General features: G+C 45.0%; 1 long non-coding RNA gene and 2 other non-coding genes across 3 annotated transcripts; 1 reads left to right on the top strand and 2 right to left on the bottom strand.

Moving 5' to 3' along the window:
- Window positions 1-1037: 1037 nt before the first annotated feature.
- Trnas-aga lies at window positions 1038-1119 on the bottom strand. The gene has a single exon. It is a non-coding gene; the product is annotated as a tRNA-Ser (tRNA).
- Window positions 1120-6377: 5258 nt separating this feature from the next.
- LOC118506672 lies at window positions 6378-7637 on the top strand. The gene is made up of 2 exons (XR_004905531.1): window positions 6378-7252; window positions 7353-7637. It is a non-coding gene; the product is annotated as an uncharacterized LOC118506672 (long non-coding RNA).
- Window positions 7638-12806: 5169 nt separating this feature from the next.
- Window positions 12807-12878, bottom strand: Trnad-guc. Its single transcript has one exon. It is a non-coding gene; the product is annotated as a tRNA-Asp (tRNA).
- Window positions 12879-20003: the final 7125 nt, after the last annotated feature.

Below are 20003 nucleotides of genomic sequence, written 5' to 3' on the forward strand. Positions count from 1 at the left end.
TTTGATGTCCTCCTTTGCGGATGCGGGTTCGCGTGCTCTCTCGCTCTCTCTCTCTCTCTGGCTCTCTTTACTTTTCTCTCACTCATTCTTTGCTGAGGAGGAAGATTTTCCCCCCTGTTTTACTTTTCTTTTCTGCCAGTGAGTTCGCTTTTTCCTTGCCCATTCCCATCGTTTCACGATCGTTTGCCGCCGATCCGCGATTTGCCGGTTGAGGGTGCGTTTTGTCTGACCACTGATCGGTTGCTTATGTGTGTGTGTTTTTTGTTGTTGTTTGAGCTGACCGCATCTCACCGTAGATGATCATCTGCGTGCTCATGTACGACGAAGAAATATCCAAAAGAAAATGCAGAGAAACAAAAAAATGGTTAGCACTTGCGATGCGATGCGAGGGTGAAGCAGCAAAGCCCTTCTTTTCCTTATGCTAATGCGCATTTTTAATGCGATCGATCGCAGCGATCTGGTGGCTGGATGGTAGTGGTAATAGTGGTGGTGATGTTTGCATCGGTGCACCGGTGTCTTTAATCGATGCGTATCAATGCAAAATGACACTCAATTTGTAGATTGGTTCTCCCCCGTTTTCGTACACCCTCTTCCAAACACATACACACTCATCGTGTCGCTTTTTGTGCATGTGTTTTTACAGAAGTATCATCGTGTAAGAGATTCCTTTTTTTTGTACAGTTTCTGCAACATAATAAAATGGAAGATAGAAATAAAAGGAAGATAGAGTTTTTTGTTGCAGTTGTACCACTGAAATCGTCCGTTTTTTATCACCGTTCGACGTACCATGATCAGCGTGGATAATAATCGGTTAATGGTAGAGATTAAAAAAAACTCCCCTAGGGAAACGATTTATCAAACCCACCCCAATGCGACTTATTTCAATTTGTTGAAGGGGGTTTAAAATAGTGTAGCTTTTTTCTTTGTTGCTTTGCTTATCTTATTTGTCGATGGCGTTCGATGATTAAAAATAGCAAAAAGTCGTTTTGAAGAGTTGAGTTGAGTTGATTATTGCTGGTAATCCATCTCTCACAGATCGCAGTCGGTAGGATTCGAACCTACGCTCCCAGAGGGAATCTGATTTCTAGTCAGACGCCTTAACCGCTCGGCCACGACTGCTTGTTGTGAGGGAGCGAACCAATAGAAACCCGCTCACAAACAGGGTATGGAAACGCATTTCAGTGTGTTAGTGAGCAGTGATTGGGTGCGCTTTTGTTTTATGTTTCCTTCCATTGCACATAAGGATTAGCAGAAGTGAAAGAGAATAAAATTGGATTGTCGTGAGGTTTAGGAAGTAATTTAAACTATGAAACCGTTAAACCTTATCTATTATTTCTTTTATACTTTTTTGGTAAAGTATGAAAAATAATTTAATTTCAATTAATTTTAAAAGCATGTACTTTAAAAATTTTTATTTTATATGCTCAGTATCATGTTAATAAAAAGCTCTCAAAGTCTCTCAAAAAATTTTGAAGAAGAAACTTAGAAAATATTGTTACAATACATTAAATCATTTTGGTTGGAATAGTGTTTGAAAAAATTGGCAGAAGTTAGTTAAATATAAAGGTTTTAGCTATTTATAATTTACTATATCATATTTTCTCTCTCGGATTTTATCTTCGAGCTTTATTGCTGAACCTATGCAATTGCAATGTTTTAAAGGAAATTTCGCAAAAACCTTAAATTAAACTTGAAAACATTCTGAACCAACTCCAACAATCGATTTCTCAAACTGAATCAAAATTTTTAAATTATCTCATCAATGCTTTAGCATAACCCTTTACCAAGGGTACCATTTTGATCCTTTCCTTTACGTTATCGATGCACCCTTCACAACAGGCAGCAAAAAAAACGAAGCTAAAAGCAACAAAAAAAAGAAAACACCATCGATTGTTGGGTACCATTTATGTGTTTGCGTTCCTTGTCGTCGTCGTGATTCGCTCGGTAAGAGATGGTGGAGAAAAAAATGCGCTTCACCCTCTCATGATGGATTGTTGAAGATGGACCACACGATGTCGAAGCTCCGGTTTCAATTGGCCGATACGATAGTTGACCAGGGAAAGAAAACGGAATTCCACCCACCACTCCTGCTCCACCCCACGTTTACCCCCTCTCCCCATCATCCCGTTTTCTAACCAAACGGCGGTGCATCGGCAGTGGAAAATGGAAAGAAATCGAAAGCGAAATTGGAGGCAGCCGCAGTGAGACCTGAAGTCTGCGCATCTATCACTTTACTAATTCCTTCACCCTAAACAGATGGTGGGGGGGCGATGGAAGGCAGGGAAAAAAGAGAGCGGGGAGGGAGAGTTTAGAGGGGGAAATAGAAACCCCTGGCAGCAATATTGGCACAGCACTACTGAACTAGACTCTCTCACAGGCCGTGGCGCCGCCGATGCTTTTGTTTTGCGACGACAGTGTGCCTCTCGGCCGCTCACCAAACACACTCACCTGCCTTGCAAAGAAATGAACGAACGAAAGGAGGAAGAAGAAAACAAATGTTACGATCACCCCATCTTCCCAATCAGCCGCCCATCCGCACAAACCCGATCAATCGCGAATGAATGGCACAGAAGCGAAACAATAACAAAAAATTCATTCCACGAGAGGTGTGAAGGTATTAGTTCGCGTCGGATCGAGTGTGTTTTCTCTCCCCCTTTCTCTCTCGCTCTCTCTCGATCACCCTATCACCAATCAGTCAACAGAGGGCTAATCAATCAGTCGATCAATCTGTCTTGTTGGATGGCTTGTGTGCATCCACACACACACACGATCCGTACGCGTCATTCACGATCCGCTCACTCTCACTCTCTCTCTCTCTCTCTCTCTCTCTCTCTCTCTCTCTGTCAGTGCAATGGATGCAGCCATAACACGGCGGTACGGCGTCATCATGGCAGCTGATAAGCCGGTTGGGCGAGAGAAAGTAATCGGCTGGCGACAAACCCCTACCCGAATGGCGTCGAGATGATAATGGGCGATCGCAGCAACTGTTTACACTTTGCGCTCTCGCGTTACAGGGGGGGGGGGGGGGGGGGTTGCGTTCTTCTAGCTTCTCGCACCGCATCATCGTCACACTCACCACCAACGTAACGTATTCACGTTTGTGCATGCGACAAATAATGGCACACCAATTGAAGATACGCACTGCCGTGTGAAATGGCTACCCTGCGTTGCACTGCGGCTGCATTTAAAGGAATTTGCGTTTGGGATTTAAAGTAACGCGAAAAGGGTGTGAATTAGGGTCAGCGGTGATCTAATTCGGTACCGGGTTTGCTAGTTTCTTTAGTCACGATATTGGGTCAACAGAAGGAAGGAAGGAAGCGAAAGAAAACGAAAATCATTCAAGACATTACTCATTGGTCGTAGGGTTCGGGGTGCGGTTTGTATGATCAGAGAGGAATTAAAAATTGAATTGGGCCAAACTATTATGAGGTCAGTTTGAAAGCTAGTCCGCTAGATATAGTTAGTAAATGTAAATGTGATGCCATACATCAGATATGATGTTTTCGTTGAGAATTCATAAGAGTTTCCAAAATAGCGTCGTGACTCATTACATGGTTTACAACCATTCATTCTTGTTAGCTGATAAGAATTGATGGCGAATGGTGATGAGAACTTTTAGGAAATTTATTTCTACTTCGTACTGGATGTGTCTCTTAAAACGTTCGTTGAGTATTGAATATTAATAACGACCAATACTATAGGGCTTCATAAAAAAAACTAGTTAAAAAAATTCTTTTGAAAATAAATGTAGTGAATTAAGTGAAGTTAAAAGATACAGAACATCGGTTCCTACATTGACAAACCATATGTAGGGCCATAATATTCATTACATCCATTTAATTTAAAAATGAATTATACTAGATTGAAAGATTGTCAGCATAAAACTGATTTCAAATAGCTTTAAAAGAACTCAGACATTAAGAACACAAACAAATCCCTGAAAAGCTTTAATATTTTGACAATTATAAAACCATATCATCATATCATAAAACGTTCCACACTCTAAAAGATCTTTTCCAATCTTTCTACGACATTGTATTTTGCCTCATTCCACATAAAACGTAACCTCCCTGATGACTCGGAGGTGGAGTTCAATTGCGGACAATAAATGCGGAATCTTTCTTGCGGACAGCCAATGCGTGCAAGTCCCCGGTCCCTACTGCGCCCATCATCCACCGGAAGCAGGTCGGATTCGCAGGACGGATAAATGGGAAAATTATGCGAAACGTATTTCGATTCACAGAAAAAGGGGCAAAATTCGTTTTCCGTTTTTCTTCGGCAAAACCCTAAGAACCGAACCTGGAAGTAGAAAGTCCTTCTGCTGTCTAAACCACCAACACTGGATTGCAAAAAAACCTCGCGTTAGTGGGTCAATTGAATGCGAGCAAACCGAACCTGTGTGTGTGTTCGCGCCCTAAAGTTGGACCCAATGAATGGGCCTGTATTATGCGTTGGTAGCGCAATGGTTAAGAGAAGCTACCCCGTTTGTGCGTTTTTTTTTCTTGTCTACCGAAGGTCATAATCGTTTGCCATGCCCATCCTATTTCGGTACGCCACGCTGTCAACGTTCGAGCCCGTGTTCGTTGAAAACTGTATTAAGCGATTTGGTGAGCCTCCGTCGAGAATGAAACTAGTGTGTATTTTCCGCCCCTCGTACTTAGGCTTTCCATGTGCAACTCCACTTGAAAAAACGGCAACTACGGAAAAGAGGAACAACTCTTGGTGCATTTGGGGAGCGCAAGGCAGAAAACAATGCGTGCTAACCAACAATTGAGCTGCTGCTGCTGCTGCTGGAACGCTTAGAGAAGCAATAAAAATGAGACAAAAATGTTTCACCCTCACCCCCACCCGGCAAGCTCCCCTAACTACCCCCCCCCCCCCTCCCGGCATCCACGAGAACGTACATGAAGCACCGCTTCTTCTCGGCCGCTACCGCCGAACCCCGACACGGTTGACCGAGAGTATTGACCTACATATACACACCTTGTGTCGGACGGACCCGGACCGTGGACTCCGTGGACAGAGACCCCAAAAACTTCAAGCCTCGCTCGTTCTCTCACTCTCTCACTCATTCGTTGTCCATGTTTGCCTCCCGACATCACCTTCCAAAAACCATACGCAGTTGGTTTGGCTCTCGCTCGCACGCTCGCTTTTCTGGCCATTCACTGTGCCACAACCATACCGTTGAATCCAGTTTCCAACCATTTCGAGGCCGTTAAGTAGCCACCAACCGTCGCCAGTCGTTGAGAGTTGATGGCGGGGAGGGGTTGGAGGTTTGTTGGTGGGTTGTAGTCGTCTTTCCGCAAGCGCTTGGCAGCACCACGAGTCGTTTTCCGTGTTCGGCCTTGCCCGCAAGAAATGGCCAATAAGCGCAGAAGAGCGAGAGAGAGAGAGAGATAACCCGTACTTGCTGGTGTAAAATATCATTTTGGAGACTTGCTTAAGCCACTTTAATAAGCATTAAAATTGATACGCAAATGCCCTATCGATTGTTCAGTCAAATGCTGGATCCGTATCCGTAAAGTCTGCCCTGCGATGTAGCAAGCCATACATACGCGCTCAATTAGCAAGCAACACGCCGCTCTTTGACGTCAGCAGCTTGTTGACGTTGCCTAAAAGCAACCCGTCGAACGTATCAGGGCAGGGAAGGGGGGAAGAATAGGCGTGGTGCTGCTCCAACTAGCGTCACAAAACAAATTCTCGTCCAGCACACGGGAACTACATCATCGCCAAAGTCCGTACGATCGTTATCTCTGCCGGGAAGATCGGTTCCTTCGGAGCCTCTTCGATCGATCGAAACAACTGCAGTGGTCGAAGGTACGCTCGCCCAATGTTTCCCAAGGGTGATGATCGGTTTTCACTGGCGCGAGGAACCTGTTGTTGCTGCTGCAGCAGGAGCGCAAAGGTATTTGAAAGTAATGCGCATACCTGCCCTAGTAGAGTCCGTCCGTTCGTCCCAGAGGGCCGATGGATCCGTAATTACGTCATGAGTATGCTTTTCGGTGTACGTCCACCGTAGATTGCACCAGCTCCGGCTCTACCTGGGTCTGCCTGGCTAATAGGTAAATTCCATCCATCGTTGGTAGCTGTTGAACGTTAATTGAAACAAGTACGGAGCGAGGAAGAAAAAGAAAGTGAAACAATGATCGACGGTGTGAGTGACGACGAGCGGTGGAAAAAGTGAAACGATCTAGTGATCCGTGCGTTGACATTCCACGTGACGACAGGTTGCGATGCAACCCGGTGGAAAGACGTCACGCTCAGCAGACTGCTCTCACTCACTCTCACGTTAGAACAATCCTAGACCTACGAACGCGTCATAAGTCACTAATCGTTATTGAACTGAGAAAGAGAACTGGCGGACTTCTTATCACCCTCGCAGTTACATTCGTCATTGCAAACTACTGTTGTGATTTGCTGTGTGAAAGCAACGGCTTGGCAATAGAAAAAATGGACTTTCAAATCATCCCATCGCGTTTTGTGGTGAGAACCCTAAGGCGCGACGCACGTATAGGTGGGTTGGCTAGGGGGTAGAAAAATTGCAACGCTACTCATCATCAGACCTACCTACCTGCGACGAGGTAAGCAGCACCCGATTGGCCTTTTTTCGTTTTCACTTTCTCGCGGGCGATGATGACGATGGCGGCGTCGTCCCCGCTTGAAGGTTGAATCTGAGTGGAGCGAGCACCATCTCACACACGCGGAGGACGCGCGACACTCGTTGGGTGAAGGTACGCATTCCTTCTAGACGGCCTTAGAGAGCCCGGTCGTCGTCGTCTGGAACGCGTCGACAAGCATACTTAAAACGACATTCACCGTCTCGGATGTATTGCTCGCTGTAAGGATTGGTGGTGCACGCGTGTTACGGAATTTCGGTGTAAGATTTGTGTGCCGCAAGCTCATTTCTTCCGAATTTATCATCCCGAAGCAGTGAGATAACTGACTCGGCTTGGACTTGGACACTACTTCAAGCTCCAACTTCAACTATGCCAGTTTCAGGCAGTATGTGTGAGAGTGGTCGGTGTGGCCACGCTATTGTGCCACCTAAAAAGAGCCATTCAAGCGAAGCGCCATAAAGTGTAGACCGCGTGAAAATCACGCATTTGATTTGTGTGCGATCACACACACACACACACACCGCCGCCTTCTCCGGATGTGTATGCGTTCTTGATGCTTACCAGATCTGCTGCCAGAGATGTACATGGGGAGCACACAGGAAAGGAATGCACGGGCACAACGCAAGGGCACAACGGTAGATTTCTCTTTCCTTCTTCGCACACCCGCTATCTAGCGACGCGAGCAGAAGTGTTCAATGCTGTACACGGAATTTAATCTTACCTTCTCCATTCCAGATTTAACGTGTAGCAGCAGCGAACGAGCAAGATTGCGATTTGACAGTTTGTGCAAGAACGAACATAATGCGTCATCGTAGTAATCGGGGTGGGCAACGATGACGGCGTCATTATTTACCCCAGAGAGTGCATGGAAGGCCTACCGCTGCGTCTGGTGTCAAATCGAACTGGGGGGACCGACAAACGTTGGGTGTATCAAGACGACCACCATTCCCTGCTCTTAATATCAATATACGCAATCCGTCCAGCCGTCTGTCGTTCCGTTGCTGCCTGGTCCAAAATGGATTAGCTCGTGTGTGTGCTTGGTGTGTAGCAAAGCAGAGGCATCGACGATTCTCACGGATACACCGATTTTCCCTTCTTTTTCTTTTGTGCGGAAATCTTTAACCACGTCCGTATGGGTGAGTGATTTTTTTGTTGTTGTTGCCTTTCTTCCCCCTTTCAACCCCCGACTACCGACCACTTACCCAGCAAACAACGACGACGCATCAACAAACGGCGCTTTCGAAGTCTTCGGCGGTCCTACAAACAAACAAAAAAAGAGCCCTTCCTTCTCGTAAGTGTGGTATAGGGCATTTTTCGGTTCCGTTTCTATTCATCGTGCTCTTTCGCTCTCTCTCTCTCGCACTCCTCTCTCTCTCTCTCTCTCTCTCTCTGACTCTCGCTCGCTTGCTTCGATTAATACACCCCAATCAGAATATGGACCTTATCGTGCTGTTGGTTGATGGTTGCTTCTCTCGAATCGCAAATGCTGTGACTCCGTTTTCCCACCACAAACACCACCTTGGGGCTATTGCGTTTTGTTTCTTGCCCACACGGTCGTGCACGCTAAGCGCGTTTACGGCCAGCGATTGAACACTTCACAAAGCACGGTTTGGATGCTGCGAGTTCGGTGCGAGAGCGCTCCAGCTCGGGTGGCTTTAATTTCCACACACCAGCCGTTTCCATGGCAATACCATCGCCATCTTCCCCGTGTCCGCCCCACGCACACTTGCGCTCGTTACGCTCCTCACTCACACATAGCACGTTTCGCTACCGTTTCGGCCGCTTCCCGCGCACCGTTCGCTGTGGCAATCTGTTGCCACTTATGAAATCGATTAAATTATTCATCGACTCCAATTGTACGGCATGCACCCGGCATCTGCCGCCGTTCCCCTTCCTGCCCGGGGCCAGGTCCACTTTGAAGGCAGCAGTACGACGTCCTATCATTCTCTCGTTCCGTCACATCGTTCTCGCTTCACTTTCACACATCGCACGCCAATGTTTACGCGCGCATTTACTGGAGAATCGCTCGTGTACTGGTTCGTTCCCTTATCGCCGTCTATCAACCATCGCCGTGTCCGTACGCAAGTCCCGCAATTCCTGCTCGCTGTGGATCGGTTTGGCTGGATTGGTAGCGATTTGCATTTGCGCTTCGTTTGTCGGCGCGTTGTCCCTACGCTTCGGATTTAACCTCACTAAAACGGAGCGAGCACACTGCGGAAGCTATGCGCGGGGGAAAAAAGTGATTCAGAAAAGATTCCACTCACTCAAAAGCGGGGCGAAACTGAAGGCAAAAATCGGCGACCCATACGAGCCCTCTTGTGCTTGACTTTGCCGACTCCTGAAGAACTTCATTACGACCGGCCGACCGACCGACCGACTCCGGTGTGATTTACTTCGGACCGTTAGCTTCTGTGTAGCGTTGTTCGTCTTCTGGAGTAATTAAGCCCAAAACGACCAACCGTCCTCCCCAGGGAGTTGGCTGAAGAAGCACCATTAACAAAAAGGTACTCCCAGTGTCCAGGGAGAGCGCGAGAAAGAGAGAGAGCGAGAGACAGTCGTAGTAATGCCTTCATAAATTATCCTTCTGTCGGCAGACAAAAACGCCATGTACGAATGGAATGTATTGGGGATTGGTTTAAGGCAGTTATTCGCTTTTTTCCATCGCCTTTTTTGTATAGGATAAAGCTTAAGCGACAATTTATTATCAAACGTTAACGATCTTTGACGAAAGCGGTACGAATTACTTCATTTCGTGATGACAGCAGGAGCAAAAACAAAAAACCAGCTCAAGCAAGTGATATTAAAATCGAAGCCAAATTTAAGCAGCATCAAGGAACAAATTTAAGGTAGTATGTTAAAGAAAGCAATCCCTAGAAACAGTGAGTTTATCTGCTTAGGCCGTTCGGTAAACGGTTCGCTGTGACAAGCATAATCTTCGTTCCCAGAAGCCCGGTTCCCTTTCTTCCTTATCGTTGAATCGTTTGATCCTTTTCCCAGCAAGTGAGATTAGTGCTGTCAACCGGCGGCATCACCGGGGGGTCATCGACAGTGACTAACCACATCCCGAGCTGGTAGGAGTTCTCTATTCCGTGTAGGCCTTGTTATCATCGGGCATGTATAGGACCTTAAGAAACACGCCCCATTCCAGCACAAAATGAATCAGTTTAAAGCCAAGCCGGCAAGGGATACTAATTAAAATCAATAGTTTAAGCTGTCCAGTATCATCATGTTGCCTTTATCCGAAAAAAGCGATTCCGTTCGTTTGCCCACAGTTAATGCACGATTTGCTTCGATATGCTGTCATTGTTATTCTATTAACTAACACCGTCCATCCGGCGGCTTTAATCCACTTACGAACACGCGAACGTATCGGCGATGGTTCCCTATCGCTATCGCTGCTAAGCATCGTCGTCCGACACCGAAAACCACAATCAACAATCGTACCCGAGTCGGCGAGAAAACCCTTATCGGTGTGGTACAGGTCTTTTCGGTTTGTTTTTGTTGCGCTCGCCTGATAAGCAAGCCACGGGCAGAGTAGAAGCCCGCGTTGTCTGACCGGTTCGGTGGCTGCAATCGGTCACTGCTTGGTTTTTGCACCGTGTCAGCAGTAGCAGCCTGACCTTAAGCTACAAGGTTTCGCGTAGGAATGGCAGAGGAGGCACAAAGAACCAAACCCCCCACTTCTCGAGAAGGCAACAAACTTGCGGGGTTGAATAAAACCGAACGATTGATTCAATAGACCAATGCTCCCCATCGACGATAGTTCAATGGACCTGGATGTCGCACACTTACCAAGATTGGGTGCAATTATGCATAAAGTATTGAAACTGGCATAGAAGTTCTAATTTTAACTTAATGTTGTAGTATGCAATACTTTAACAAGCACATCGCTTTGTCTGTTGGTGTTAGCGTCAACATTCTGATGCTTAAGTAATTAAAAAATAATTATTATTTTTTTAGCACAGAAAAACAACCAACAACGATGTAAAAGCTGGAAACAAAACACTTTAAAAATTTGATTAATGTTCAAACAAACTTAACTGGGAGAACGAAATCATACCTTTCATTCAATCAAAGAACTTGATAAGAATTGGTTATCTTTTGACGGTCAAAGTAAATTCCCATGCTGAAGGACCTGATTCTCGACAGACACAAATGTTTGCTGCGGTTTAAGGCGGTTAGAATGAGGTTTTGCGGTCATATTAACAGTTAAATGTTACAAGAACATTAACGACTAATTAATCGCACTTAAGACCAATTTTCGTTGAAGGAAGATGCTTATCTATACGATAATTTCAGGCGTTAAAATAGTTTAACCACTAAGCATTATTCCAATCCAAACAATATTGACTTGCTCAGCGAATCTGATCGGTGTTTTTATCAAAGTTTAGAGAAAAATATTCAACACCTGATAATAACACGAATCTGCTCCATCAAAAACATCATCATTCGTACGGATTTGAAGAACCAATTCTTGTCTCATTTAGGAGCACCAGAAAATGGTGTCATTATATGCTTTCCAGATGTTTTATTTCGTATCATCCCGTATGTGGCGTTTTTCACTCCCTGTTGGCAAACCCATTCACCTTGGCGAAGCTTGCCGAAAACCATCTGTCCCACAAGTATGGCGCACTGACTGACTGAGTGAAGGTGCCCAAAGGCACTTGTAAAAACACGCAATGCAAACTCCCAGCCTGGCAATGTGTCTCACCGTGTACACACACACACATTGACAAATTTTTACCGGCCGGCAAACGGTCGGAAGCTGCTCATGATAGCACGCGTTATCAAAAGTGCGGTGAGAAGGGGCAAAAACAAGAGCGATTACGGAGAACGAGTTTGACAGGTGATGGTGGTTGGTTGGAATCAATCGATTCCTCATGTCCTTTTGGTCGCTTTTAAAGTCGTTTAAACCATGCCGCATGGGTCTCCAGTTCAAGAGGTGAGTTTTTGATGGTTGACATTTGAATATTGTTTCCTGACAGCGAAAATGCTATTAATCATAGTCAAATTCAAGGAAGGTGAGCTCTTGATCTAATAACGGTTTGCTGAAATAAGGAACTAATGAGCCTGGAAATTGAAAACAACTGGGTGCGTTTGTTGCTATGCAATATCCTAATTGAATCCTGAACCTTCAATAAACTGGCGATAATGTTATCGTGCTCCTAGTTTCCTCCTTACAGTCCACTCCATCTTTCGGTTCCGCCTTTTTGGAATGATTCAGAAAATAGCTTAGAAAAAAAAACGGTAGAATGATTGCAAATCTCAATACCCGGTAAAAGCAAACGGAACGACATCTTACCGGCACGATGACACAGCTTGAGGAAGCTGTGGCCGCTCGTTCGTTTGTTTTACATTTTACTTTCAAATTACGTCACTGCCATCGGCAGCAACGCCACACGACATCTCGCATCAGGTTGGCCAGGCCAGTGGGGTGGCCGCCCCGAAGGAAGGGATGGGTATTTGGGGTGTGAAAATGAAAGCACTTGTAGCGTTTTTCGTTGCCACCTCTCTCTCTCACGCTCTCTCCTTGTTAAAGGCGGTCTGTGGAATAATTTTTCGCCCCAAGGAAGCTTACAGAAATCGGAAGCCAGTTACGCTTACCGAAGCGATGTAGAAGATAAATACAAAAACCAAACAAAAAAAATCGATACATCCCTACCGGAAGTAGTAGTCATTGCCTTTTGGCAATACAATTTCCAGCGAATATTGCCAGCGTCGCAGGCGCCAAATTGAATCATTGCAATAGAATATTCCTTTCGATAAACGAGCTACACACACATACACACACACACGCCGTACATCAGGACTCACGTACCACCTTCACATCCGGAGTTGATTGACCGGACGGAGCAGCAGTAACCTTCGTTCCGAAAAAGTTTTAAACGTACACACACACAGCGCACGCTGCTGGGTGCTTCTGGCTGTCCTCCATCGAAAGGAGGAAGTTTGTGGCTGAAGGTGAGTTGGTTTCGGTGCAACCACTTTTGCGAAATAATATCCCCCATTTGGGTGGTTGGTAAGTTTCCGCAATGCAAAGCAAAAAATCGTAAATTTTTTTAGGGAATGTCGCGTTTGTTATGCATTTAGGATTGGAATTCTGTTGGGCCTGGTACTCTGGAGCAAGAAAAAATCCATTAAGAGTCCTTGAGGAATATGGTTGGTTTCAAACAAAAAAGAATTGCTAGCCTCCCCGACGGGGAATCGAACCCCGGTCTCCCGCGTGACAGGTGGGGATACTTACCACTATACTATCGAGGACTGGTAATGATTGCTCTGCACTCATCACACATTAAATTCAGCAGAGTCGTTGTGCGTCTGATGCTACCTCGCTGCGCCCATTGTAAATTGATACACCCTTAAACGCCACACGCCTTCTGCACCCCTGTGGGAATCACACCCCGAACAACCTCTGATTTTTGGTCCGCACTCTGGCCACTTAGCATCAACGCACGGTGTCGAACGAGCGCGCGCGTCCGCGAACTCGCGAGATTGTTTGCTCGGAGCAAACATAAACATACACACAACGCGATGGGTTGAGTGGGGTGCGCGCCACTGGGGACAGAAATGTGGGGTGGCGGATGATGAACCAGTGCGACTGGGATATACAGGAAGAACGATCGCTTTTTTTCCAATCGCAAAAACAAGTGTGAGTTGTTGCGTTATTCATGTCTTCAAGCTTTTAAGCGTCAATATGAAAAATGTTGCATTTGTTATAAAGATAAAGCTGTTAAGAAAAAAAATCTGTAAGCTCGTTTCGATTAAAATTACCCTAAACAAAACACCTTCCTAATCAATCGATGCAAAAAGGGTACAAATATTACCGAAAGGGGAAGTAAATCCTCATCAAATCAACTCCGCCATACATACGCTCAATTAGTGGATTCGGATCGTATCTGAATGGGTTGTTGTTTTTTTTTCCCCGTATGTGTGTCTGTATTATTTATCTCCCTACTTGCTCTTGGAGTCAAAACCGCCGATGTTCCGCCGCATCCGAAAAACCGTTACGAACCACCGTGGCGTAAGTTGTCGTTCGTGATCCGAACCGCGGAAATGGGAGGAAAAAAACAGAGAACGACGAGAGACTGTTTCGAAAACCCTGAAGGGGGTGAAATGGGGAGCGTCCGGGTCCGGGGAGGGTGAATACATGGATGAAGCGTAAATAAAACCCACAATCGGGGGACGGTAAAGAAGCAGCGAGAGAAACGGCCCACGAGAGAAACGTCGGTGTGTTGAAACAGATCAAGCATATTAAATGGCTCAGCGAAGCCAAAAAGCTCATAAAATAAATTGTTTTCTATGCAGCAGTAGTGCTGGCTGAGGCTGCTGCTCTGCTGGTGTGAGCCAGCCATACGCCGAACGCTCGCTTTTTTCACGGCTTTTTTCTTGTACACAACGCGCCCTAAGCAACAGCGCCCGTCTGCTGCGTGCAAGAAAGAGCCAATAAAACAGCATCATTACTTGGTGCGAGAAAGAGAAAGCACAACTCGAGAGCGCGTGTGCATCGGAATGAGAGCAAAATGGTCGAGAGCCCAACTCACGCCCGCTCTTCTCACGCGCGCACGTTTGTTTTTTTTTATCATCGCTATGGGAAGGAAAAAAACGAAACTGTGTTTAAATGAAGGGTGGAAAACTGTCCAATTCCACTATCAAGTAGTAGGGTTGAATGGAGCGATTGGTTGGTCTTTTAAATTCTCCCTCAATGAGTGAAAAAAGAAGAAAAACAGCTACTCACCAATTTCATGAGAGGGAGAATGTTGTAAGGACCATTCGAATATTGCTCCCCTTTGTATCAAGCCTAGTTTTATGTATGTATGGATCGGTATTCTAACCCCCTGCGTTCATTGGGGGCCACATGCTAACCGTACCGGGTTTTGTTGTATGTTGAATCAAGCGATTCCGATACTGCCTTTCGGCTTTGCTTTGCTTAATAAAATATCATCGACCTATCCACCCTTTCCTTCCCATTATCGAACAAAACCCCTGTTAAAAAAACTGTCAGTTTTGTTCAACAGTAAAAAAAAACTTGGAAAAATGAGATTGTAAAGATGGTATAACTTCCTCTAAAAAACTTTGAATAATTATGTTGGAATTAAACCCCTCCTATACCGGTGATCAGAAAGCCTTCACACCACCTCACTCATTCTCACACTCACAGACACACATCTCATCACGGTATCGTCTCCTACCTCGATTCCGACGACTCGCAAACGTCATAATCAAAGCCCACTTCGATCGTTCAATCGCCATGATGACTTTAACTTCGCAAGAAAACGGTAGTTGCTTCCGTGCGCCTTTGGAAATGCTACTTCTTCACGCCTTCCGTTTCGTCCACCATGAGGCACCTGGTCAGCGCGGCGCTCTCGGGGGCACATGATGATTTATGATCGGTTCGTGGTTCGCATCTCTCTAGATATGTAGTATGTGTTTGTTTGCCTACTCCCAGCATCCCCAGCTACCCGGATGTTTAACTTAATGCTCGAAGGTGCATTAGCTGCTAAACTTGACCTGTCCGGCAGATCCGGCATTAGAAGGGACGGGGTAGGGGTGAGACAGGTAGCGGTAAGCTAATGAACATGCGAGCTGAGGTATTCGGCAGAGACACACTTCTTCTCACACGTGTGACACAAGTACCACAACTAGCTGGCGCGGTGGACCGGTCGACCAATATTATTAATCACGATTAGTTTCGCTTCTAATCAAATAATGAATTCCTGTGACTACGATCCGCTCGTCCGCGCTCTACCTTTGCTCCCTCTTTGATGTCATTATCAAGGTAGGATGCGAAGGTGGGGAAGATGGGGAAGATGAAAAAGAGTGCCATATCCTGGTTGTGCGAGTGACCTAAATCGGTGGAGTCGGAGCAATGAATGTGCAGCAGTGCGGTGCTGGTGTCGTCGTGAATGATTCCTACGCTGATTGGATTATGTTGTTCGCGTTTGGCTTTTGTGCAGGGAGGGAGATGAACTTTAGGTGCAACAAAGAAATGAGTAATAACAACAGTTTGAAAGGGAAATTCTACTCAGGAGGATTGCAGTTCGTGGGAAAACTGAGTGTATCTAACTTTAAGCTGCAGTTTTCGTTATACTCTTGGTGGAATGTTTAAACCACTCCCGAGCACAAATCCACCAACATTCAGAAAAATGAAAACCCACCCCCAAAGGAACAAAGAAGGAAGTGCCACCGGCGTGTAGAGGAACCGAACGAGGTGGGGAAAGTTGTGAATGGTTGTATTAGTATTCCGTTTTGTTTGCACTGTTACTGCCAGTAGAACAGAAAGGAAACAAATTCACAAAAAGCTGTAAACCCAACGGCACAAATGTGGAAAAATTGTTCCATGAATTAATGCGGGTAAAAACGAGCAAATAAAGCATAACAATAAGACAGGATAATGCACAATAATAGTAGAGGAAACAATGGATAGATTCAACAGAAAGGACACCTCGGTGCTGTGCATTTGCTTGTTGTTGAGAGAAAGGTGAAACGAATATTACTTAGATTTAGCACGGTTTTACTGGCTTTGTTTTGATTTGTATGAACAAAATTGGCTTTTATCTTACTACTAATAAGGGAGTTTTGATTTACTTCAAGGGATATGCTTTCGCTATTTGAAACTATTTGATGCTAGTGACTTGGTCATCATTGGTTTGAGCCTCTTTTAGGCAAGCAAAGCTTATCAAAGGGTTGGTGCAAGTGATAAAACCTCTCGGGTTTTAAAGAAAACTTAAATTAATTACAGATGGTATTCTCGCCACTGTGCAGCGAACCAGCCTCAATTGGTTTCGGCAAGCTGATCATGTCATGAGAATGTTACCGAACGATCCAGACCATAAAATCTTTCCAGATCGTCCTTTTAGGTCAATGGAGGCGTGTTAAGCAACTGTTGTGTCAGAAAGGATTATATTGGCATACGACGGTGACAGGTTGTGAGTGATTTTGGCGACTGCTTCAATAGTCATTAATATTTCTAGCTAAATTCTAGTTCTAAACTCTTAGCTCCTTTCACTTGTTTTTAACAAACCTATTGATGAAGGTTAGAATGAACTTTAACTTATTACGTATGAAAATGTTGCAAAAGGATCTTTATTTTTTCCCATTTTTTCAACTAAACTTTATTTTATAAAACATTTTATCTTAAGCACCTTTCCAGGCGAAAACAATTGCTTAAAAATGATCCCCATCCTTTCAGATGATCTTTTTAATTCAATTCAAAGTAATAGCGCTACTAGCACACTGAATAATTACTGCTGACAAGATGAAAATTCTCAACCACAAGCCCCGATAAAAACAAACGCGGACGCGTGAAAGCACGCCCGGTGCACTTTTCAAACAAAGCAATTTACCGTACCATTTAGCATTTATCCGAAATACAAAACGTTATCTCGCTTTTAACCTGGTTCACCGGTCTTAATCCAGCACACCTCCCTACCCAGCGGACGCACACATGTTTCGGGGTGCTTTTTCCTCCACTTCCCTCACCTCCAAATGTGCCACCTCTGATTGTTGGGAAAAAATCAAGTGAAACCCCGTACGTGACAAACCGACAATGGTGTATGAAAACAAACCAAACCGAGACAACAACAAAAAAAAGGCGAGTTAAACCCTAAAAAGGCAAAAACCAACCTCCACCGGGCCGGCGGGATTGAAAGTGTGGCCAGGTGCGACAGGTGAAAAAATCAATAGCATATGCCGCGTCGTATCGTCGTCGTCGTTGTGGGTGGAAAAGCCACGGTGGAAAAGGGAAAAGGATCAGAACGACAACGACACAAAAAACGGCTACGCAGAAAATACACAATTTTCCTTCCCACTGCCATCCAGCGCTGACACTAGCTGTGAATGAGCTTTCCACGTGGTGGTGTGGTACACAGTCTGTTGTTGTTGTTTTGTTTTCCCGCCCCAGACCTGGCAGCAGGGCAGCGCGCGATGCACACATGCAAGAGGTGTGCAGTTTGTGCAATGCACTTGATTATTTATTAAACACCTATCAATAATCAATCAGTCGCCCTCGCTCGAACGATGGGCGGTAGGGCTTGGGGAAACGGAGAAGTGTATCAAGGGGAGAGGGCACGTTGCTGGATGGCAAAATGTGCAATTGGGAAAGGTAATGGAATGTATCCGCCGAACCATCGGAAGCATCGGAAGTGTCGATGAGCTTTTAAAGTCGCTAAAGGCAGCAAAGCGAGCGCCGTTTGGTTAAGAATGTTTGCTAATCATCCATTTACATCTCATCTGCATACTTTTACCACTCAATCAAAACTAAACTGTCCAGTGCACATAAATGTGATAAGAAATCATAACGAAAAACTGCCATTTTACTCCGAACGAAACAAGCCACGCGATAAATCGACATTGCTGAACTGCGCTGGCACAAAGGGTTGGAAACAATGTCGGTGCGCATTGTAATAAAAAAGGCCTCCCACTCGCAAACATACACACACACACATCCAGCTGTCGTTCATTGGCACGGGGTAGTGGCATCACGTAACCGCACCAGCGAGCGAGTGCATAGTTTGTGCATTGATTTTATTATCCACCGAGAGCCGATCACCGGTGAGTGGCCACCCCAAATGGGCATATATCCTTTGCTGATTGGTTGGGATTGATGGAATGTTCTACAGTTGATTCTGAGCAGGACCAGTAGGATGTGCGACCGCTGAAAAAAAAACTCCGCCAGGAGCTAATAACAAAACGCTTTAAACGCTCGAGTCTGAGGTTGGTTATAATGTGACCGAAAGGCTTTATTTGAGTTCTGTGGCTCTGTGCGTATGTGTGTGTGTGATGTAAGTAGGTGGTTCTTATCGACACCAACGTGGTGTACATACAGTGTTGGCCACTTTGTTTTTATATTGTGTTGGCTTATACACGCACAAATGGATTATTGGAGCGGTTTGCATGCGAAGAGTTATTGTAACAGTTTCCTTTTTTTTGCAGGTGGTCGCTTGTCAATGAAACTGTTTTCGTTGATTTATTTACATTACTTTTTTTATTAGCTTTTACTCACAAACAAGCTTTTATTTGAAGAATTGTACCATTTTCATTATCCAAGGGAGCAATACGGCCAGGCCCCGTTCAGATGGAATTAAAAAAATAATCCAACGCTTTTGCCTTTAATTCAGATAACGCATGAAGTGATCGTGCATAAAACCGGCTCAATACATGTTTCCTTTCGTTATTTAAAGTCCTATTATTTTAAGCAACGGTAAGCAATTTGTAAAATTGGAAGCTTTCCATCAATAAATTTACTCAGAAAAAATGTCCTCCACTTTGGTTAACTAGTTGTATCGAATAATTAATGAAGTCCCACAATAGCTTGAAATTACGGCTAAAATTAAGTTAAGAAAGGCCCGTGAAGGCAGGGCAAGACCTCTCGAGGTAGTAGAGCCCATGGAAAATACGATTGCAGGTCCTGGATTAACCACAAATTAGTCTGTTTCAAGTTTAGAGCAAGATTGAGAGGAATTGTATAATGAGAAAGGGCTAAAGCCTTGCGATAAGCTCAACAAGAATCACAAAACAGGCACAGGCTAACTAACAGAATTTTGTTCATATTTTGCTCTTGTCTCGTTCTGTGTTTATTATGAGCGTAGAACAAAAATGGCCGAACGAACAAAATTCTTTTGAATCAAACTGACTGAAGAAAGCTATTTAAGTGTTAACTACTTAGTGAATATCTGAGCCTCTTATACCCAGAGCTCTAGCCGATACTTTATTGAAAGCTAGAGATACATCTGAAGATACTAACTACGATTGAGAAGTCAGCCTTTTTTACGATGAACAAAAGGACTGATTTACATAAACAACATCCACACGCAAATAAATGGAAAGAAAACAACCAAACAGTCCAAGTTGTAAATACATGTGCTTGTTTGTGATGTCCTTTTGTTAATGATTGCTTTTACGGCTCTCCGTGTTCCAACACACGAAACATTATTCGCTGCACAATACCCCCTTCGGGCGGAAACATGCCAAATCCTTCCAACCTGCAGAACGATAATAAATAATTGTGATTTTTAAATGCCCGACCATTCTGCTTTTCTGCACTTCCTTTCCCTCATCGTTCACTGCTTTTCCAGCGCGTGTAAGCAAAGGCACCAGCACCAGGCTGGCAGGCCGTTGTGTATAACACGGGCGAGCGTCGTGTGCCTTCACTTGTTATGCACGCTTTTACTGTCTCTCACTTTGCTTGCCTTTCCGCTTGCATCGATCGAGAATCAACTGACGGGCGGACTGTGCCTGATGGAGCCGCAAAAGCAGCCCGCGGCGCCCGTTTGGTTGGAACATGCGTTTTACGCGTTGCGCCCTATACTGCGCTGCCGCAATCGCATGAAAGTGTGCTGCGGCGTGCTGTATGTATGTGTTGTTCTCCATATCATCATCACACAACAG

Source organism: Anopheles stephensi, chromosome 2 (assembly GCF_013141755.1).
Source record: "Anopheles stephensi strain Indian chromosome 2, UCI_ANSTEP_V1.0, whole genome shotgun sequence".
Taxonomy (NCBI): domain Eukaryota; kingdom Metazoa; phylum Arthropoda; class Insecta; order Diptera; family Culicidae; genus Anopheles; species Anopheles stephensi.